At 31.7% G+C, this 15,958-nt stretch overlaps 1 long non-coding RNA gene across 1 annotated transcript; it reads right to left on the reverse strand.

Annotated features, from left to right (window-relative positions):
- Positions 1–10,817: 10,817 nt before the first annotated feature.
- Positions 10,818–11,940, reverse strand: LOC139906369 (uncharacterized). The gene is made up of 3 exons (XR_011781856.1): positions 11,251–11,940; positions 11,059–11,198; positions 10,818–10,996 (listed from the first exon to the last, which is right to left on the reverse strand). It is a non-coding gene; the product is annotated as an uncharacterized lncRNA (long non-coding RNA).
- Positions 11,941–15,958: the final 4,018 nt, after the last annotated feature.

Raw genomic sequence — 15,958 nt, forward strand, 5'->3', positions numbered from 1 at the left:
AAGATGCCTCCCCACTTCTTCAAGGCCAACGAGAAAGTCAACCCGGACGTCTACTGTAAGGTGCTCAGGTCTTGCCATGGTAGAAGAGCACGTTCCCCAGGGACGAATATGTGCTTACCCATGAAGGCGCCCCGTCACACACGTCCCAGAAGGTACTGCATTTATGCAGGACGGAAATAGCTGCCTTCTGACCGGCAGACTTCGTTATCACCCGACGAAACCCCTGGAATTAGCTGTTTGGGGCATCTTAGAGGGTAAAAAACAAGACTTCTCACCCGAATGTCGATGCCATGAAGGCTGTGATCACAGAGGAGTGGAACAACTTGTCCTCGGCCAGTTGTGCTTCTATTTGTCACCGTATTGAACCCATCATTCAGAATGGAGGGGGACATATTATATAAAAAAAATTCAATTAACAACTTTTAAATGGCAGAGGATAAAAATATGAAGAAAGGAAAACGGCTTCTAAAATTTTCTCATTTTTAAGTCCTCACCCTGTATTTTGTATGCGACAATTTTTTTTTTTTCAGATTGATCGGAAAAATGGTCATTTTATGAGTTAAAAGTATAAACTATGGGCCGTCAAGATTGTGTTGAATTACAATTATGATGCAATTTATGACGTATATATGAGTAGTTTAATTTTTGTATAATATTTTAAGGAACTGTGCTGATAGTCAAGATATATGTGTCCTATTCTTGAAGTTGTATATTTCTAATTTATAAAAATAAAAAATATGCAACCTGTAATGTAATTCTTTTTTCTGTTAAAAGCCTTTCAAAAAGTTTAATTAATAATTTGTAAACATGAACTATCATAATATATATTACTTCATAGATAATCCGCTTACAAAAAGAGAAAATAAAAAAAGAATTATGCCAATCAATAGGTGGATGGTGAACGTTGTTATTGAAGGAGAGGATCAATTAGTTCTTAATAGCATTAAAGATATATGTATATACAATATTTGATGTAATAGCATGCAATGTTTGTTTTAAAAGAGATTTGATTCAACCTGACTGCACAAAGTCTATCGATTATATAATCATAGAGGAGATTGCCTTATTCAAAATTAGTGGAGGGATGAGGCAATAGCATATATTAGTTTCCTGTCAAAATGATCAAGAGTGTCCCAGTCCTGCAGCAAACTGGGTAATTTATATTTTTATCTTCAAACCTCATCAACTGTACCTGTCAAAACAAAGAGGTCCTGTGATTTAAAAAGTGTACTGTTTGTAGGAGTGAAAATCCATTGAGAAATAAAATTTTGTAGCATGTATATTATTAGCAAATTTAAAATTGATGCAAGAAAAATAAACTAAATACTTTTTTATAATTTCTGAATGTTCCGCCCTCAAACTACATACTGTCACGCCACCTGGTGTAAAATATATATTGTTTTGTTTCCTCACGCTCCATTTGAAGTTGTTATTCTAAAAAAAGCATTAGAAAATGCTTTCCCTGGACAATTTATCAATGATTTATGATTGAACACACTCCTCCATTTGGTAGTCTAGAATACTTTGTAGATACGGACGATCAAAGTTATATGATGTTGACTATTATCTATGAACGCCACGTGCCATGTATGCAATAAAAATATCTCGAGAACATTATGATGTCAGAGAGAAAGGAAGGAAAACTCATAAATAAAGTTCGTTATTTGTTCAATGGTTGTTGTGGGTTGTTTTGGGGATATTTATGTTTATTTCTTGACCTCAATATGAAAAATTGATATTTTAATAAAAGTGAAAAAGAAAGTCGGAGGAGAACTATTAATATATAATATAGGGCCATACAACAATTTTGAGACGATAATTGATATCATTATTAACTCAGTCTGTAATTACTTTATTTTTGTTTACGTTAATTACAAAATATTAGAGTTTATTATCATGTCTCAAGAGCCGTAGTGGACTTTTGGGTGAAAACATTTTGCTCAACAGTTGTACGTTTCAAGGAAGGTCATTTTGTCCGAAAAAATATACTTAGTTTACTGAGAAATACGATTATATATTTTAATTCACTTTAAAATGATAGTTTGATAAATAGGTACGGGGTGCTCCATTGAAATTTGAACTCTTACAAAACAAACCTGAGCTCCAATCTAGTTGGGCATCTCCAGAACCAACGTTTACGGTGTCAGCAAGCCCAAAATGTTGGAGAGGAAGATGGGTTTTCGAAAAAAGTGGAACTGGAACCAATGTCCTTATGTCTGTGAGGGTCCATGAAAGAGATGTCGAAATTTTACACCATTTTGTACAGAGAGCTATCAGAAAAGTGAGTGGAAAGAGATTTGTGAGTGTGGAGTGGCCACTTTTGACAACCTTTTTGACCCCTGACAGCCCTGATGACAAATATATCGACTACAACTTTTACGTGCATATCGAGGGGGGAGGCCTTCAGTTTCCTTCATCCAAACCCGAAGGCCCTTAAAACAATTGTCAGCTAGTACTGGGAGGCTATGACTTTGGACTTCATCTGCAATAGGTGACAGGCCTTCAACCACTGCATGGAAGCCATAATTGGCAACCTTTTAATAAGTAAATAACTTTTGGTACGTTAAGCGAAGGAACGCAAGGTGAAGAAAAGAAAATTTGGATGGATGATGTGAAGAATCTTGACTTTTTTTAGTTATTTGGATAATTAGCACTTTGAAGGATCAAGAAATTATATGAAAGGTAAGATTGTGTTGAAGAAGTTGTATATTTGCCCTCTTATAGAGTATTAGAAGGAGGGTAGAGGGTGAGTTCTCTTTGGGTGCATCCGTTGACTGAGGGATGAGACCTGAGGAGATCTTATCTAATTATGTAAGACATTACGATATTTCTTTTTGACAGTAGATCATCCGTCAAATATTATTCTCTTCGCGTTCCGGCACTTGACGTACCAAAAGTTATTTCATTATTAATGAAAGGTTGCCATAATTTAATTTCAACTTTCATCTGTTGCTGCCTCCAATATTGAAATAGAAAGAAAAAGGATGGCGTGCAAACCAACTTATACAGGATACCCAAGGCGGCTGTGAAAATGATAAGATTTTGAATGCACACTTCAATTTAATTTATTAATTTTGTTGAAACTCTATTGTTAATTAATAAATTATATTTTGTTGTAGTTTAAAATTCAAGGTGATCAGATTTTAATGTACCAGAGATCAGAGTTTGTGTGTGTCCTTTAAGGGTGCCCACACCGTATAAGCATTAAACTTTGCATTGGTTCCTCTTTTGATCCTTGTCAGACTTAGACGGGGTTCCAATTTTATGGGCCAGGGGGGGGGGTCATATAAGAGGGGCTTATTAATAATAAAACACAAAACGCTGTTTTTTGAAGCTCAAAGAGATAGTGGGTTGAACTAAATCAAAAAGTGACTAAAGTCTCAATAAACAACTATACAAATAAGGATATTTTCTAAATTTATTTAAAATTAAAAAAGTTGTGAAATAAAATAAAGTTGGCCAATTCGTTTGGATATTTATCGGACTCATAAAAATTGACGTTTAATTAAAATATCTGTCATTCTCTGAATAATTTTGTCAATTTAAAGAAGAAATGCCACAAAACGATGGATTTTTGACATAAAGTTAAGATTCGAGGTTTTCATTTTTTCGACGACATTATTTTCTTTTATTTTTTTATTTTTGCATGTACAAAAAAATTTTTTTTTAGGCTTGTGTTCCTTTATACAATGCCAATAAATGCTGGTCACTACTGTTTTTGTAAAATTAGTTTAAAACAGTTTTTTTTCCAATTTTCATCGCTAATTTCGATTAGGCAACTTTTTGACAGAAAAAAAAGATTGAATTCTCATACATTTGTATGTTTTTTGAAGTTTATAAGATAATTCTTTTTTTTTAAATTCAAGTAATTCATTTCATATAATATTTAGGCGGTAAATTATCAGTAAATATATATTCCAGGCAGAATCATAGAGTACTCCATACTGGAATATCCTTCGTAATCAAAATCCCAAAGAATAAGATTATTATTTCTGTCGTGGATCATGAGGGATCCAACTTAATCCTTTGCCCATCTACAAGTCTCCATTAAGTTATTTTGTCAACTTCGAAATAATGAGGAGAAGTCTAGAACAACCTAATCCTTTGACACATGAAGAATTTTAAATTGATTCAAAAGTAGAAAACTATCTTTATTTAGAAATATTCGTTTTAGTTTATAAGATCTATGACTAAGTAGACTAAAACCGTATGCTTAGTTATGAAATTGACCGTATCACGTCGTTTTAAACTAAACAAAAAGTAGATAAAGACGATAAAATGCATCAAAATTGAATTTAAAAGGGCCCAATTTTTAAGAAATGGCCTACATTTATCAATTCAAGTTATATGTGCTACAAAAAAGATTTTTTTCAACGCAATTTTATCTCCAAAAAGTTATCAGATTACAAAAATCAAACTAGATTATGAAAGTTTGATGGAATATAACTAATTTTATTTAGTAAAATCCCCTCCAGCCTCAATTAAAGTCCCTATACGAGGCCTTTGTCACGTGGTAGTTGGTATTACAAGGAGGGGGGTCAGTTAGTTTCTCATTCCATCGTGCCCCACAGATAAAATTCAACTTTAAGCCCTGTAGATGGCGTCTCCTTCGATGATGATTGAACTTATGATGTGAGATAAAATGCTCAATAATGATAATTGCTTTATGAAATAAATAATCTTTTTCAGGTAGCAAACGAAAAAAGTATCGAATGTGTTCTAGTTCAACTTGTTAGAGCATTTAAGAAAGGAATATATATATATATAAATATTATCTACAAAATATGAGTAATAAAGTTTGAGACTCGCTGATGCAACAAAATATGTACGTACAATAGATACAAAACTTTCATTATAGGGATTATTTTCAAAGCGAGAAAAGAGAACGAAGGAAAGAGAGTAGGGGGAGAGAGAGAGGCTCCTTGCCCAAATAAAATTCATTGGAGTGGAATATCTATGATTCTCTTTTACGTCTATCTAGTAGATTGATGTCCCTATTTTCATGTACAGAATATAACCTAAATATAAAAATAAAATAAAAGCTGGAAGTTTTGTCTTCTTTATTTTCACGAGAAAATAAAAGATTTAAAAAAGTGAGTATTAAATATGGTTTAAGATACTTTTAGTAATAATCATTACTAAAACATGTTTATTATATACAGGGCTTGGGGATCAAATTGTCGCCTGCTTTAAACCTTGATAACTTGAAGACGACATTATCAAATAAAAAACCGATTACCAAATAGGAAAGCTATTCTCGTCAGCTGACTATACGTAGTTCAGTTAGCATCATGCCGTCATCATATGAGGAGATAAAGAGCTATAAGTTGAGCTTTCGAGGTCCGCCGCAGTCATGGCATTGGTTAATAATAGAGGTGAAATCTCCAATTCAACGATTGCTTCAACCTTAGGAGTGAATTTACGGACTGTTCAGCGTATCTGTAGAAGCTAGAGGACACCTGGGATGTTGATGCCACCATAAAGAGGGCACCCAAGGAGGAGGGCGCCGACAGGAAGGGCAGGGACACCGACTTTGTCGACAAGGTGAAGAAGATGGTTGAGGATGACCCTACTAGGTTCATGAAGGCCATAGCGAGGGATCTGGACTGCCTTGGGTGTGGCAACAGGACTCAGCACCCTGCCATGTGTCCAAAATCTCCATGCAATGGTTAACCGAGAACTGTTATGACGTCGTAACCAAGGATTTGTGGCCTCCTAACTCTCCCGACCTTAATCCTTTGGACTATTTTGTGTGAGGCTATGTCGAGAGACATACCAACAGACATCCCCATAGCACCAAGGCCATCCTGATGGACTCCATCAAGGAGGTATTCGGCAACATGGACAATGAGATGGTCAGAAGAGCCTGTGGCTGGTTCAGAGGCCGTATTGAGGCCGTTATTGATGCCAACGGTGATTATATATAATGAATGGCTACTCTATACCTATATGCTCGTCATAGTTTTGATTTTCAATAAAAAAGTTAAAAAATGTATATTTTGTGTGTTTTTTTTTGTAGAAAAATATTTTGGCGACAATTTGATCCCCGCTCCCTGTACATCATGGAGCCCTATTTATAGCGCACCCAGTGACTCGTTTTCAAATATATACAGACATTAAGATAGACAGAAAGACGCACCTTGTTTTATTGATAAAGATGAATAGTGAATTTTATAGATTGACGAGGCATGTTCCACATTTTCTGGTCTAAGAGGTATTTTGCAAATTGCCCCTAATATATATATATTCAGAATCAAGAGAGAAAGGTACGTCTATTAAAGTTAACTTTCGAAAGCATGTAGGAATCACTTTAATTATTCAATTTTAATGTATTTTATTCTATCTATTAACTTTCTTTTATTAGTTACTAGAATGGAGAACCCGACATTGCTTGGAGTAATTAGGTGTCGGTTAAAAAACAAATTTTCCTTTAAACATATGGAAAATAACTCCCAAACAACTCCTCAGTGATATGCTAAAAATACAACACCTTCAAGATTTAATTCATAATAATAATAATAAAATCTTGAGGGTTTTTTGTACAACTAACTGTTATAGATTTTCAATGCTATACTATACAAGCCTATCATTGTTTTGATTTACAATGTACATCACTAGTCAATAATTCCACAAAATCCTAATTTCTTCATATTTAAGACTTATAAGCTTAGAGTTGGATTAAGTTACGGATCAGGTATTTGATTTATTTGTAGAACTAAGTATCAATGATACCAAGTACCAAATTTAAGTCAAATCTATTTCCTAGTGAAAATGTATCCTGGTATGACCCAAGTACATAGACGACAACTTAACTTCTTTTTTCCAAAAGGCAATATCACAAGTTTTATAAATTAACAAATGTTTTATTGTTACTTTACAATAAGAGTACATATTTAAAGTTTTTTTTAACACAATTTTTAATATCATATCAGATAGGTAACGCCCCCCATTGGCAATATAATGAACATACCTAACTTTTGTATTTGAATGCTTTGTGATCTTTTTTCATTTTTCTTTAAATGCAATTTCATAAGTTCGTCTTTGGTGTTGCAGGGGGGGTTTGGTTGGTTTGTTGTTCGATCCCTCCACACAAAAAAAAATCCTTATGATTAAGAAACGGGAGGTAAAAGTTTTTCAAAAATTTCTTAGAACCATTTGATACTCTTTTTGAGGTTAGCAGGAAGCTGAGTCCTTTAGAGGTCTCAAAACCTCTCTTAAAAATCTCCTAACCTTGCAAACGTACAATTCACTGAGTCCCAGAGTTCGAGCAATTGTTATATTGTATACTTATATTTAAACAAAAAATCAGATGCTTAAGTACCCGTATGTATCCATAAAACTACGTCAAAGAAACGATATGTTCATAAATTGACCGAGTAAAAATTCAAGAACTAGATTGAAATTAGTTTAATGCTATCAAATATTTTGTCAAACCATTTTATCCTATATTTATTTTAGATGGCAAAGGGCCGATAGGAGCTGAATATATATCTGAGAAAACTTTATAATATCGCCTCTACAATGAAACCCCATCTATCCCACCAATACTTACACAGACTGATTGCCACGCATTATAATAAAGGAATTTATGTTGGCGCAGCCCCAATAAATAAATGTAAATTCTTCCAACTGCCTTTCCTTCAAAACTATGCTACAACCATAAATTTCAAATGAATTATGTCTATATAGAAAACAAAAATTATCAAATATTATTAATAAAAAAGTATTATTATTGAGAATTATAGGGGATATGAAGGAAAAAGGGGCTAAGGAGGGGGGGATATTAAGTACATATAATATATAAAACTTTTTCTTCTTCCTTGTCTGTCTAATTAACATTCATCCTTCATTTAAGTCCCTAGGTAAATAGGTACATGCTTCAGCGATGTAATCATAAATCTTAATATCAAAAGAGGTTTATTTTTAAATATGGTATTAGCGTTGTATGATCGAATAAAACTTTGTCAAAACATATGTTGTTGTTTAAAAAAAAAAAAAAAATGAGTATTAGATTAGAATTAAACTATATACAGGGTGATTTCTTTAAATTAAGAACAAGTTTAGACATCAATATCTTGGCAACTCTAAGATCTAAATTTTTAAAAGTCTGCTAATCAGATTCCACACGTAAAACAATGTAAGTAAAAAAAGAAAACGCATATTTGAGATGTCCTCCGAACTCGAATACCGTGAGGGCATTATTCCGTTTTAGTGATGAAAATCGGGTGTATAAGTGGCATATTAAAAAAAATGAGAATCAACATGGTAACCCGGATAATTTGAATAATGTTTTGGAGAATATTAGCTAATGTCAGCTGTGACAATGGGGGAGAAGGAAATAAACAAAAATATGGGCAAAAATTACACTGATGTCCATCCTCTATTATACTTAGAGTTCAATACTCGTCAACAAATCCTCAAATTTACTCTCTGTCCTTTATAACAGACACGACTATTCAATTAGGTTTTGAAAATGGTTGAATTTATCGAGGAAAGGAAGTTCACTACTCAGGAGTTCAATAATAATAACAACTGCGTATGAAAATAAAATACATTCCTTAGATTACCAATTCCAAAAAGAAATGAACCAGCTAAATAACATCACTATTGTGTGCCTCCATGCCTGGGGTACGCCCAAAAGAGGTTATAGTTTACGAAGCTGTCCAAATTAACTTTTTACGATATTGCTAAGACTTTCAATCAGTCTAATGGTCGGGAGGGAACACCTGCAAGGAAGAGTCATGATTGTTCTGGTAGGGAAAAAACCCTCCAGACTCCTTAATATTTTAGGAAAATGTGGCCTTTTAACTCGACAGATCTGAACACCTTGGACTAATATGTGTGGAGCGTTTTTGAGGGAGTGTCCAATACACGCGCACACAACATTGTTGACTCCTTTCAGGCTTCAATTCTCGAGGTAGTGGCCGACCCGAACAAGAAGTTCATCATCAAGACCTGTGCCAGATTCAGGGCTAGATTGGAGGCTGTGGTTGAAGCTGAAGGGGATTGGTTTGAGTGATTTACTTCACCATGGACCTCTACATCTAATAGCAAGCAATAAAGTTAGGAAATATAGTGTTTTTTTTAACAATTCAGCAACAATTATGATACATTTAAATATGAAATAGCAGTTTTTGCATCCTTGGATGTACAATTTTCACTAAAACTTCCGATACTATTTATTATATAGTTTACAGACACTTAAAATCAGAGGATGAGTTGCTTTGACTTTGCTCACCTTTTCATCACATTAAGACATTTTACTAATAACTTAACTAATGGGAGGTTCAATGAAGTAATGTCTAATAACTAATAAGTTAATAGATATTACTTATTTAAAAATTTATTTAATTGTATTACTAATTACTTTTTTAGTAAAGTAATCTAATTATATTTCTAGTTACTTGATTAATAATCTTATTACAGTAATATATTACTGTTTATGGAACGTAGAAATGGTTACTTACACAATCTGTTTATCTAATTACCAATTTGTACACAGAAATCGCAACTTATACATGACATTTATATAAATATAATTTATTTGCAAATAGTTAACTTCTTTTTTGAACTGTATTTGCTATTGGACATGAATCATTGGTATAAATAAAAGAACTCAGTCGAGAGTTACAATCAACAAAACTAAATCTACTATACTATTACCTCTCAATGGAATCAAATAACGGATTACAAAGATCGACAAAAGTTATATCTACTGTGTTGCCTTGCTTAACAGACTCAAGGCTTGAGTTTCTTCAAAAGGGCATCGCTTTCACCATTTTCTCCCCAATTATTGATATGATATTCAGGAGTATTCTTGAAAAAAATTTGGTTTACTAAATGTAGTAATATATGATAATATATTTACTTTACAGTAATTACCCTGTTCCCTAATTACTGTAAAAAAAATATAAATATTATATTACTCGAAAAAAAAAAACTTTGAAAATTACAAATGGATACTTTTGATTTGTTAATATATCATTAAATATAAGTATAGTTGATAATATTGTAGAGAAAAACGCGTGCAAGGAGGAGGGGGAAAAAAAGACATATGGTATCATTGTTTAAAATACTGATGTGATTATCATCTGCCTGCTTTATTATGATTTTTGAGGGTATAACAAATGTATTTATTAGCAAAATGTTTAATGAAGATATACTACGTATAATTGACTTCGACGTTTTTATCCGTTACAGTAGATTTGAAAACGTCACACTCCATGAAATTGTAATTCATTATGAACCTTATTCTCAGAATAATAGCTAATGAAACGACAATGTAGAGTATTTGAAATATATTTGAAGCTCAAAGTTTAAAAAAGAAGGCTTTAATGAAATATAATCTACATACTAAAAAATAAACCATTAAACATTTAAGTTAAATATACAAAATTAAACAATTAAAATCATATAACTATTAATAATAATAAATTATAAATAAAGAATATTGAAATAATAAATTGATCCAGATAATTTTTTCTTGGTCTAACATCGGAATTCAGTTAAATATGTCATAACTTTAGGTTGCAATACACAAGCGAGACGTGGAGTTTAATCAAAAAGATAATCACCCCTCTTCTTCATGTGGAAGTTGCTATATACAATTGTGCACAGGATAGATATATCTCTACCGATGAGATCTAACTAATTATTAATAATAAAGTAAATGTCAAAATCATAAAATTAGACAATAAATATATTAATAAAAAAATGTTAGAAATAAATTCATCTTAAAGATTTAGAGCAAAAGCTAATTATGTAGTAATGTCCGGCGATATTACTCCTTATTAAGAGCATCAAAAAAATATTTCCCCGTTATTAAGGTATGCTTATATAACAACATACTATTATCATGAAGGATATACACAATTGTTAATTATAATGCAACACCCAATGTAACTACCCTCGTTGTTGTGACCATTTAAACAGTTATTTTTGCCTTTTATGAGTTTTCTGAACACCATTTCTTGGAGCCCATCAACCATAGCTAAGCCTTAAGGGATAAAAAAGTAATATTTAATGACTATGTAATATTGGAAAACCTAATTATCATACCCAAGTCTTAAAACGAAGTAAGTAGTCTCAGACAAACTTGTTGCAAACCATCCAAAGCTACTACCCCCGTTGTTGTGACCATTTAAGCAGTTGTTTTTGCCCTTAACTGAGTTGTGTATCATAATTCTTGATATGTTTAGCTAAAATAGAATCATATTTTATGGTTAGATTTAAAAAAAATTGAATACTTACTGTGAGATAGTACAAAATTCAGAGTTCCATTTCGATATTCGTAAATACTTTTTACTGATAACTTGATCGTCATTTGGTGTGGATGACTCAAAACATTTTATATGTATTTCTATAAATGACATCAGTAACAACATCCTCCATTAATTTAATGATGGTTCCTCGGGAAGGGATATGTTTACCCTTGTATTTCTCCATAAATTTTTTGAACGTAGATGATTAGCAATGGATAAGGTTATATTACATACAATAAGCATCCTTGTGAAATCAGAGTTAAAGTCTGACTTGATGTATTCATCGTTAAATTGATTTTATAGATGAATATCCATACTCTAGTTATGAGATGAGGATAATGAGTGGCGTGTAATTCTAGACAGGGGACTAAAGGCACATTTATATCGACAAATCCGACAAACCATCTGTTTCTCATCCGGTAAGTATTTTCCAAATTCCTAGGCCTCCATTTTCAGAAATCCAGACAGAAGGCGACGTTATTTTAGGCATTTTATTCAGTTCTCTATCGACTATCCCCATCTAATATTATATTAATATTGAATAATAAAGGCGGGAATGATAACGTTCATGATTGATAGAAGAAGATGTATATTATTTAATCAATGATGCCATAAGTAATTCTTCTTTTCTCCTCGCACGCTTTTGTATTCTTACCAAAATTATCACCCTTAAATATAAGACAATGTGCTTCATATTAATATTACTTATTAATTAAAAAATATTCATTTCTATTGTTAAACTGTCCTGTTTTCGGCCTCGAATGGCATTGGAGGTCATTTATTTATATGATTATATCCTACTAAATTTGTCATTCCAATATTTTTATTATATAAAATAATTATTATAAATTTACATTTCTTCACATTGCAAAAAAAAGGAAGAATCCAAGAAATTTGATGGGAAAAGAAAGGATAGTTATATTTTTTGTATTGGCTTTTATTGGCATGCATTTAAACATTTATAATCTGTTAATAATATAATTCGTTAAAACATAGAGACAAACGAAAATTAAAAAGACTATTATAACACAATCAGGAATATTTAAAATAGATATCTAGAAATAACATTAATTGGATGATAAACTAAAGAAAAAATAAAGGACACCTAATTTTTCAATAAACATTCCTCTCAAGATTAATAATATGTAAAATTTCTTCAAAGTTTTTTTCTTGGAGTGCATTTATTTATTGGTATAGCTTATAGAGGACAACGATAAACGATTTAAAAAATATGCATCTCCAAGGATTTTTGGTTCATTTTGTATTTTTCATGTGATCCTGTTTTGAAATATTAAACTCTCTACTCATCGTGAATGAATTGCTTTAATGTTTCGATCCTGGTATCTCATTTGCAAGGAAGGAGTCCACTCTATTCCCTTATGAACTCTGGTTTTTTTCCTCGGATGAACTCTCCTCTTGTCGTCAATTGTGGAATTTGGAATCTATTGAGATGAATGATAAAATTAGAAGTATCTTCCTTTGATTGCACAGATCTTCCTTTTACGTCATGAAATTGACATTAAAATTGGGAAAAATATTAATTTGCATGAGCCCTCATGGACTTGAGGGGATTGGCCTGTGCTGTTTTCTGAAACCCATCTGTGTTCAGTTTGGCCTTCCTGACTGAGCCCTTCTTCCTCTCCGACGTTTTGGACTTGCTTACGGCGTAGACAGTGGTTCTGGAGATGCCCAAAAGCTTGGAGTACGCGAATAAAATTCGTCGATTCCGTTCAAGTTTCATTTTCTCAACGGTTTTTTTATGTTTTGTAAATAATTGCTTATGCTTTAATATATCAAAATATAAATTAATTTCAATCACTCAACCTTCATTAATTATTGATTTATTAAGTATACAGACTTCAATGGACCACCCAGTATGTAGTAAAACCGTATTTCTGAATGATATTTTAATACTTTTGATCGACTTCTGAATCACAACTTGGTAGAAACTATCAATGTTGGCAATTTGGGGGTTTCCCACACGTTGTAGAATTTCAGACTCATTTTCAATACGGACGATTTAGATTCAAGTTCTTCTCAATTTATTTGACGTTTCTGTACTAGGAAAATATATTTATGAAGTTATTTTTGAAGACATATTGCAGGAAAAATTAACTTAATTAGATTCTAAAATGACCTTTAAGGGTAAATTTTGGATAATCATTATGGATAATTATACTATAGTTTAGTTATATGAATAAGCATTAAATACCTGGCTTCCTTAGATTAATTGTATCTCACAACCTCTCCGTCAAAAATGAACAGACAAAAAAGGTCAAGGTTAGATGTAAGTCAAAGTCTATTAAATATGGTCGGGGCAATAAAAAAGAAAACAATCGTTCCTAGCGTTGTATATGTATATATATTTGACAGTTTTGTGATTGTTTGAGCACGTGTCACAGAGAAAAGTCTCCAATTTTTAGAGGGTTTTTTTAAAAATATAATGACGTCTCTGGGGTATGAATTCGGGAAAATACTTTAAATCTGTAAATTTATTACTGTTTACCGCAGTATATACATACATTATAAAATATTTGAGAATAATCATATCAGAAATTGGTCTTAAGCCCTAATTAATTTTATAGTTATTCTCAATAATTTGTTTCATTTCTGTATATTTCATGTAATTTAAGAATACGAAGATCTTCATCCACTTCTTGCATGGCTTGGTATCTCTCATCATATGAGAAGGATGGACATTTGTTTTAAGGTTGTATGCACCTAAGGGTTCTTCCATGGAAATATTGTACATTGCAATTGTATTTTTCCTAAATCTGTAGTATTAGAATAACAATTGTTTTAAATTTATTTATGCTCCATGAATAATATTTGATTTAGTAGGATCCTTATAATATATTCACTACTTTACATCATTATGTAGAAGTACTAAAAATCATTTTCAGAAGCTTACGCAGGAATATATATATTATTTATGAAAAAAAAATCAAAAAATTATAATTTTTAGGAAAATTAACAGAAAATTAAATTAATTTGCAAAAAATAATTTCAATAATTAAATATCAAAAAATAATTTCAATAATTAGATTTCAAAAAATAATTTTAATAATTAAATTTCAAAAAATATTTTTTTTTATTCATAAAAAATATAAAAATTTTAGAAATAAATTCAAAAAATTCCTAGCTATTTTCAAAATATTACAAATTTGCAGCTGTTTACAAAAAATTAAATTTTTTGGAAAAAATTTCAAAAATTAAATTTTTTCTGGAAAAATTTCAAAAATATACGCTTGTTAAAAAAAAAAAATTAAATTCGAAATATTAAATATTTTTCCAAAATATTTCAAAAATCCACAGTTATTCAGAATAAATTATTGTTTTTTTGAAAAAAATCAAAAATTTCTGACTATTCACAAAGAATCAAAATTTTATAAAAAAAGATCATATTAAATTTCCCAGTAAATAGGAAAATGCCTTAATTTGGGGGGTGGGGGGTACAGCCCCTCCAGCTTTTTCCCTTAGGACGCCCCTGATTTTCCTTGTAGAAATGTGGGAATGATTATTTGGATGAATAATTAATTATATGAGCCTGCTCTTATAATTAAAAAACTATTTACTCAATCATTCGTTTTCTAAGTATTTATTTATCTATGGATGTACAACTAGAAATGACTGTTTTCTACGGCGCAAGCCTTATTTTATATGTATACCTTCGCCAATTCTTACTAACTAAAAAATAATTACTTATTTTTATTTTTTTTCTTGGCCAAGAGGCTACTCATAAGCATATATATAAACAAAACAAAAGTTATGTTAAAACACCTTAATAAGTACAACATATTCACAAAATACACAGTACGGGTATAAATAACGTCAATAAAAATGATAAAAGTGATAAAATTCACGCTATTTTTTTTTTTTGCTACTTTAATTGACATCTCCACGATAGGTAGTATATATTTTAGGGTGGTGTGGTTTGATGATCGTTTCATGTATACGACTTGCTGCGTTTTTGTTAACATTACGTTGACTTTCTCTTCTTTGTTTTCAGTGAAGTAAGCCAAGACTTCCTCCTTAGCAATATGTGCTACAAAATTATTTGACAAATTATCCTCTACTTTTTGGTATATTTCTTTTAATGCCTTACAGTTCCAAAAAAAAAATAATATATGATCTCTTCTCTCCTTCATGTTTGTGCAGAAAATTCAGAGGCTTTTCTGGGCATCAAATAACTTAGATCGTACTTCCAGCGTTCCAAACAACAGGCAGTATTAGAGCCATTTTTCTGAGGATGTGAGCAATTGGTTTTGTATTACTCAGAAACATCCTGATGCCTCTCAAAGAGGCCATACATGCCCTCATTCTGAGTTGAAATATTGGCCTTTTGGGCCCAGAAAGATTTCCATGTCTTTTCTTAAAGGAAAGTTGTGACATTTGGTTCATCGGTGAGGTTGACCAATGAACTTTTGCAAGGGTATTATAGAAAACTCTATATACTTCAGGGGAATTGAAAACGTTCGTGTATGGTCAATTCCAATCCCAGGGAGGGTTCAAGTTTTGAAACAACTTTGACAAAGACAGCCCCCCATTCTTCAGTAGACCATGAAGCCAGGCATATTTTTTTCTCTTTTTTATCTGAAGGAATGTATTTTGGATTTCAGTTAATTTTTGGGAGATTTTCTTACTGTCTGGAGTAACTCATAGGAGGTCCAACACTTTTGGTTAAATGTATGTGTTCC

This window comes from Lepeophtheirus salmonis, chromosome 9 (genome assembly GCF_016086655.4).
Source record: "Lepeophtheirus salmonis chromosome 9, UVic_Lsal_1.4, whole genome shotgun sequence".
NCBI lineage: Eukaryota > Metazoa > Arthropoda > Copepoda > Siphonostomatoida > Caligidae > Lepeophtheirus > Lepeophtheirus salmonis.